This window comes from Melanotaenia boesemani, chromosome 10 (assembly GCF_017639745.1).
Source record: "Melanotaenia boesemani isolate fMelBoe1 chromosome 10, fMelBoe1.pri, whole genome shotgun sequence".
NCBI lineage: Eukaryota > Metazoa > Chordata > Actinopteri > Atheriniformes > Melanotaeniidae > Melanotaenia > Melanotaenia boesemani.
The window spans coordinates 2,423,801-2,432,245 of record NC_055691.1 but is presented as its reverse complement, the minus strand read 5'-3'; positions in this window follow the sequence as shown (position 1 = coordinate 2,432,245).

The window sequence follows — 8,445 nt, the reverse complement described above, 5'->3', positions numbered from 1 at the left end:
TAATAATATATTTAACCCCTAAAAACCAAATGGTCCTTATCAGGACTAAATAAATAACATACATAATCATATACTATAAAAACTAATAAAACAGGATAATGGTGTTTATTTTATTTTAGCAATTTCATTCATAGTCCCATGTCAGATTAAAAAAAAAGAAAAAAAAGAAAAAATCATGAAAATAAAACCATGCACGGAGAGCTAAACAATGAGTTACAATAAACAAACAACTGAAGAGAAAAGAAGCTGAGAAATTACCCTGCACAGCTTGTATTTTTTCAGGACACTGCATCACTGTGCAGCTGCATTTCACTTAAAGGCACCACTTCACATGCTAGATGTCAACACTGGCTGTTTCATCAAGGCAAGTTTATCTGTACATCACATTTAATGTACAAGACAACTCAAAGAGCTTTACATAAAACATTAAAACCATTACAGTTGGATGCAGAAGAAACATTTCAAAACTGCATAAAAGAACCTAAAGAGAATCAACATGTTGTTAAGACATAACTAAAATGATGTGCAAAAATCCTAATATAATCATGTACATATCTAAATAAAATCAAAATGTTTAAAAGCAAGCAACAGTCTAAATAAGTTAAAATATATGGTGCTGATTTGATGCATAAGGCATATGCAAAAAGAAATGTTTTTAATCTGGATTTAAAAGTGTTTACATATGGTAAAAATTTAATCCCCACTGGCAGCTAAATGCTGCTTCTCCATATTTAATCTTTACTCTGGTCTGGACTGGCTGACCTGAGGCCTTGGCTCTTAGAGTCCTGCTAGGTTTCTATTCTCTGAGCATGTCAGAGATGGATTCTGGGATTTGTAAATGTCAGCTAGGATTTCAAATGTATTTTGTGAGACTGGAAACCAGTGTAAACATTTCAAAGCTGGTGTGATGTGTTCAGATCTCTTAGTCCTGGTTAAAACTCTAGCAGCAGCGTTTTGGATGAGCTGCAGATGTTTAATGCTCTTTTTAGGAAGTCCTGTTAAAAGACCATTACAGTAATCCAGCCTACTGGAGATGGATGCATGGATGAGTTTCTACTGGTCTTTAAGGGAGACAAAACGTTAAATTGTGTTAATGTTTCTGAGTTGGTAAAAAGTTTCTTAGTGACTGCTTTGAAAGGCAGATCTGAGTCTATTAACATACCAACGTTACCAACAAAGGTACAGAGCAAGAGTCAATGTCATACTGACTTTTACTGTCTGGAGAGATCTCAGAGAAGAGACATGAAGAAGATGGATGCTAAATTAGCCGACATGATGGGAGACCACAGTTAGAAAATCTTAAAAAGTTTAGTCATGTGGCTTAAAGACATAGACTTTTCCATAATTTACTTCCTTTAACTGACAGTACAGCTGGTAGAGACACAGTACATAAGGATGGCACCAAAGTCAGTGCTGTGTTAGCTCATGGAGAAACTTAAATACAAAATATTTTAGATTTATAAAGTTGTGAAAGCTAAAAATATTTCTAGGATGTTACATTTAGGGAAAGTTAGTTTCCTATAAAGAAAAAAAATAATAACCCTTTAACTTCCTTTGAGCATTAAATTCAAGATCAAATTTACTCTTCATATCATGAATCCAAGATTTCCAACAAACATTCATCTCACACTGAGATTTGAATAAATTAACCTTGGACTTTTATTTACCATCCTAAAAATTTCCAGTAGTCCAATGTAAACTTTTTCATCATCACCATGCCACCATTTTGACTTCTGGGTAAACGTATGTCAGCGTATCATCAGCTCATCTCTAAAATATAACCTTTCATTCATATTTTACTCAGCTTTTTTACTAACAATATTCTAAACCTTGGCTGTTTTTAAAGTATCCCTCACCTGGATGAAAGATTCTAGTCCCTAGTCTGTAAAATCTGTGATTTTTGCCACACTTTACAATAAAACTGGCACTGACAGCGTGGATAACCCTGACAGCGTGGATAACCCTGACAGCGTGGACAACCCTGACAGCGTGGACAACCCTGACAGCGGACAAAAACAGTCAGACTACCTGCCTGTGCTCTCACCAAACATCTTTTACCAGCAGTCTAGTTGCTACCCTCCTGAATCCCATTCTCCGCATCATCTCATTCCTGGGCTCTTGTTGCCCCTGCGTTGGATCTCATCTGTCTCCTCCGTTAACTCAAACCAACCGCTGCAGGCTCCCTGCTGGAGCCCATGTGTCCACCCCTACAACAGCTCATGGCTCCACTTACCTCTCCATCTGGCTGTGTCACCTGTGCCCACCTGGCCAATAAAATCGCTGAGCTGGAAGAAAGAATATCCACACTCTGTCAGATCCAGGAGGCTGACAAGTTCCTAGACACCATCATCCTTGGTCCAAGCCAAGCTGACTCAAAAGAAGTGTCTAATGCCACAGCTTCATGTCCTGCTGCTGGGGCTGCCTCTCCTCCAGAGTCTGACGTCGCTCCCACATCTCCTGCACTAATTGCTGTCCTCTATCCAAAGAAGGATAGTTCATGTGGGAACAAACGACACAGTCGGATCTGACCAGAACCAATTTTACTCATCTGCTTAACCTCATAAACAGTTTCATTAGTGGCCCAGTTCCTACTCTAGTTCGTAGTTCTGGACGTTTCAGCTGACTCCTAAGCCCCCACACCGGCTCCAGTAGGGCCCACAATGTCCAGTTTATTGACACCTTCAATTTATTCTGGGATTGTTCCTCATTTTTCAAGATAGACAGGATTTATTCAGACAAGCTGGGTAGTCGCGTGCTGGCGGCTCACATTACTGCACACGTGTATGACCGATCAGCCACTGCCCCTCTTCTTCTTCTTCTTCTTCTTCTTCTTCTCCTTCTTCTACAGTGTCTCATCTCAGTACTGCCTCCCATGAGATTGCCCCTCTCAGGCCTCAGCTGCCATTAATAGGTCTTGCTACCCAGAATATCCAGTCTATTGTGACTGACAGGGTGCCAAGGCCATACAATCATTTTAATGCTGCCAAAAAGAACAATCTAGCATACTTAAGACACAGTGTCCCAGTTTCCTTTCCACCTAATACCTTAAAGTTTGTGCTTCTTAATGTCAGATCTTTTATCAATAAGACTTTTATCATTGATGATTTTATAATTTCTCACAGGCTTAAGTGTATTTTTCTTACTGACATGGCTTGATGTAAGTGGTTGAAAGAAAGTAACTGTAGCATCTCCTCCCAACATTTCATCCCTGCATTGTTCCAGGGTTTCTGCTATATTCTTTGACAATAGTAAAAATGTCTTCTTTGGTAGCTACTCTAAGTTTGAGTACTTATGAAATCTGTATATCCCTGTCTAGGACTCACAGTTTATCTTCCACCAAGGCATAAAAATTACCACCATACCCCAACCTAGACTACAATCAATGAAATGACGCTCCATGCACACACACATTCAACAAGTTTTTTAATATACTTGCAGGTCACTCTGTTTTTAATCTCAGTTGTGGTTCTGAACAGTCCTCACTGCCTTTATGTGACAAATTAGTCAATACTTTTAACTACTTGGTGACACAAATTTTAGATGATATTACTCCACTCAAAATAAAGAATTTTCTAAGTAAATTAAAAGCATCTTGGAAAAATATATACAGTGTGAAAGCACTAAAAAAGATCCTGCTATAAGTCTGAAGGCAAATGGCGCAAAACTAATCTGCAGGATGATTATATCAATTACAGAGAACAACTCAAGAAATATAACACTGAAATAAAAAGATCTAGAAGCAATATTTTTCCTCAAATTATTACAGAAAATCTCCATAATTCCAAGTTTCTGTTTAATGCAATTAATAAACTGGTCAATCTATCCAAAACCTTCAGAGCTCTACTCCTCAGGAAAATGCAGGGAATTTGCCTCTTACTATGATCTCAAAGTTGCCAACAATAGAAACAATATTGTGGCTTCATGTGCTGGTAAAACTCAATACTCTACAACTCCACAGTGTCATACTGCAGTCACCCTCTCCAGGTTTAGTCCTATTCAAAACCATGAACTCCAAAACACGGTACGTCATCTAAGCTCCATAACTAGTGCTCTTGATGCTATGCGTACCAAGTTTTTTAAGCATGTTTTTAATTGTCTGGTAGAGGATGTGCTTGACACTGTTAATACTTTGCTGCTCTCTGGACTTTTCCCCACTGTTCTAAAACATGCTATTGTGACACCATTGTTAAAAAAGCCCAACCTAGATCCACTTGTTATTGGTAATTACAGGCGCATTTCAAACGTTCTATTCATGGGGAAAATTCTAGAAAAAGTTGTATGAGCAATTACATAGCCATCTGCTACAAAACCATCTATTTGACGTGTATCAGTGATTTTAGAGTCAACCACAGCACAGAAACAGCCCTTTTCTGAATTCTTAATGATCTTAAAATCAACTCTGACAGCAAAGTCTCTGTCTTAGTTCTTCTTGATATCAGTGCCACTTCTGACACTGTAGATCCTACTTTGTTTCTATTGGTGTCTATAAACCAACAAAGTTAGCAGTTTATATGGTGTTCAGCAAGGGTCTATGCGTGGCCCTCTTTTGTTCATCTGTACATGCTTCCACTTGGTTGCATAATCTGTAAGCACTACATTTCAGATCATTCCTATGCTGACAACACTAGATATACTTATCTGTTTCTACTGACCACCTGAGTCCAGTAAATGATCTCATTCAGTGTAGTAATGATGTTATACACTGGATGACCGAAAACTTTACAAATGAATGATAATAAAACAGAAATTCTTTTAGTGGACCTGAGGCACCAGATCGTTTCCTTACTAATGTCTTTCTCTGTTAAACCCAGTGAGCATGTTAAAAACTTGCGTGTGATTATGAATGCTGATCTCAACTTTCAGAAACATATTTCTCACAGAGCCAAGACTGTTTTCTACCATCCAAGAAATAAATCTAAAGTTAGACACATTTTATCTCTACTAGATGCTGAAAAGTTGGTTCAGGCATTTATTTCAAGTCAGTTAGATTATGGCAACACACTTTATCCAGGATTAACAAAACAAGCACTGACTAGAACCAAAGGTGTGAACATTTCACTTCAAATTTAGTATATCTGCGGTGGCTTCCAGTGAAGAAAAGGATTGATTTTAAATCTTTACTTATTGTTTTTAAAGCTTTGAATGGCACAGCTCCTCCTTACGTCTCCGACACGCTCACTAAATAAACACCAAACAGATCCTTGAGATAATTAAGTAAAGGTCTACTCTGTAGTCCCAGAATACAGTCAAAATCAGCTCATGGTGCTTTCGGTCACAGCGGTCCTGCTCTTTGGAATTCTTTACTACATGAACTCAGGTCCACTACAACAACACCTTCTTTTAAATGCAGACTGAAAATATTTCTATACTCTCAAGCTTTTAGTTTTTAACGGTGAACTTTTAGTTGTGGCTTCTTGTTCTAATCTGCCGCATTTCCCTTTTAAATTTCATCTTGTGTTTTTTAATAATACTCGTATTGCTTATGTAATGCTGTGCTATGCTGTTGAAGCACGTTGAGTTTGCTCTTGTCATATAAAATATGCTATATAAATAAAATTGACTGGACTTGACTTGCTTAGTGCTCTTATGTGTGTTTAACAATCAGCATAACCCCTCCTTTCAATCAGAATGAATCAGTGACTGGATCAGAATCTTCTGAGTAGTATGTTTATGTTTATAGTATGTTCCGATCTGGCTTTAATTCTGAATACTTGTGTCAATGTAAACATGGCTATTTCTTCAAACTCAAGTAGAGGAGTACGAATCTTTGTCCAGCTGTGGTCCACAGCACATGAGATGGATAACAAGGTGTCCCAAAATGCTGCTGACTGAGTGCAGGCCTCAGGCCTGCAGCAATTTTTCACAACTCATAAACCTGGGGCAGCGGTCGAAGACCATGCTGTGACGTGCCAATGCCACCGCCAAATCTGCCGGCCATCTGGAAACACCATCATCACCACAGTCCTTCTGCCGCAGCATTAATCTGGCCAATTTTCTGGAACTCAGAGAAATGTACACCCTGACCTGCTTATGGCCGAAGCTTAGGGCAGGTCTCCAAGGATTTAACCTACCCTCACTCTCTCCCTCTCCGGCCCCCCGTCCTATCAGACCACTAATGTTTGGCCCAAATGAAGAGCTTCGTTCCAAAAGAGATATCTGCTAGTTGGGAGAAAAAAAAACACCTGCTCTGACAAAATGATGGATAGCACAGGAGGAAAAATAAATCCTTGTGTTGGAATGTTTTGGGATGAACATTGGGTTGCTAGCAGCGTAAAAGGAGAAGGCAGTTACAGACTGAAGCTTCTCTGTCCCATAGATAGAATTCAGATCATAAATTTTCTTTCAAAATGGATCAGCAAATCAGCTCTTCGTAGAGGATCATCTGAGCAGCCATCAGGGCAGCAGAGCTCGACCCTTCACCCCCACACCCTGCTGAGGTGTCTCGAGGCAAAAAACAGTCATAACCCTGACCCCTGAGGCTGCGGGGAGGGGAAATAACGCCTTACATTTGATACTACCCAGATAAACTCAGCTAGATTAGACAAAATCATGTCTTCAGATGGTTGATGTTCCATGTAATCCAACTAAAACATAGTCTAGTTATAGAAAACTCTACAAAGGCCATTTATGTGCTACTTTCTGATAACATTATAACTGTATAAACACTTAAATGTAAGATTTTTTTTACACTAGCTATTTTCATATTTGAATACATTGCAAACTGGATGGATAGTTGCATTCAGTTTTCTTTTTCATCATGGCTTTCATTTATCTGTTTCCTGTTTCATTCTGTGCACTGACGTCTCGTTTCCTGCATCTTCCCTTCCTGCCTTCCTGTAATCAGCATCACTCTATTATCTTTCACCTGTGTCTCATCACTGTCTCCCCTGTCTGTGACAGTATATATACACTCCTCACTGTCCCCTGTGTGTCCAGTGTTACCGTCCCTGTGGTAATGCCTGTTTGTGTAATTTGCCTCACATTCAAACAATGAGAATACTTTCTGCTGCTCTGCAGCACAAAACTTTGGTCCAAAAATAAAAATCTGTCATCCAAGTTGTACTCAATCTTAACCATCCATTGTCTCAGCAGATTAAATAGGGAAGTGAGTCTGCGACAAGCCCGCCAAAGACGCCTTGTCCCAGACTCCTCCCCCTGACAAAATGGACAAGGGCTATCTGACCTTCCACCTATCCATGCCACATGTTTGCTTGTAGCCACTGCCCTGTCCACGATCCTCCACTGGAGATCCACTGAGCGATTCTCTGCAGGAGGCTTCTACAGCAACCTCCAGTTACCTCTGAGAAATGACAAAGGTGCCAACACCCCCAGCCATCTCATTTCTAAATAACTTTTGAGTTTACTTTGACTACACAATGGCTGAGAGGAAATTTAATTATAGTAGATGTTTGTCAGATAAAGCTGTTATCAAATTTAAGAAAGTTTCATTGTTATTTTCTACAATGCTGTGCATCAGTGTTCCATCCGAGCAATACTCCAACACAAGTTGATGAATTTGTTGACAAAACAATAGCTTTAATCCATACAACACTAAATTTAGGGTAATCCAAACTCAGAGTGATGCTGAAAAACTAGTCCATGCTTCCATTACTTCCAGATTGGACCACTACAATTCTTTATTAACGTTCTGTCCCAAATATACCCTGAAAATGCTCCAATGATCCAAAATGCTGTAGCAAGGATTCTGATCAGAACTAGCAGGTGATATCATATTTCTCCAGTTTTATCTTCTCTTCATTGGCTCCCTGTTAAATCTAGGATAGAATTTAAAATACTTCTCCATACATATAAAGCTCCCCATGACCAGGCTCCATTGTATGTCAAAGATCTCGTAGTTCCATTTATACCTAGCAGAGCACTTGGTAAACTGCAGGTTTACCTGTGGTTCCTAAAGCTGCCAAGAGTGGAATGGGAGGCAGAACCTTCGGCTATCAGGCGAGGGGCCTAGAACCAGTTCGCAGTTTGGGTTTGAGAGGTTTCCAGCCTATAAAAGCTTAAGATGAGGCTTAAAACTGTTCCTTTGATAAATCTTATAGTTAGGGGTGGTTTAACCATCCCTAATTATATATATATATGTGTGTTTGTGTGTGTGTGTGTGTGTGTATATGTACATAAATGTGGACAACTCACAAACATCTCACACTAAGTAAAGAATGTGTTTGTGTCCCTGCTCAAAATAGTCTTGTGTTTAAATTCCTCGTCCTCTGAGTCTCATCATTCATCATTGTATCATTTCTGCTTCATAACACCGCAGCATGCATTTGAAGCTCCATCTCTCACTGGGCTCCACTGCTCTATTTTTATCTCATTAATGAAGAAGGGGGCATTCCAGAGGCTTTCTGGGTAATCACTGTGTCTGCTACAAATGATACATGAGGGGGGTCTAAATGGGCTTCTGTGCCAACTTCAGGTTTATTTTTATCC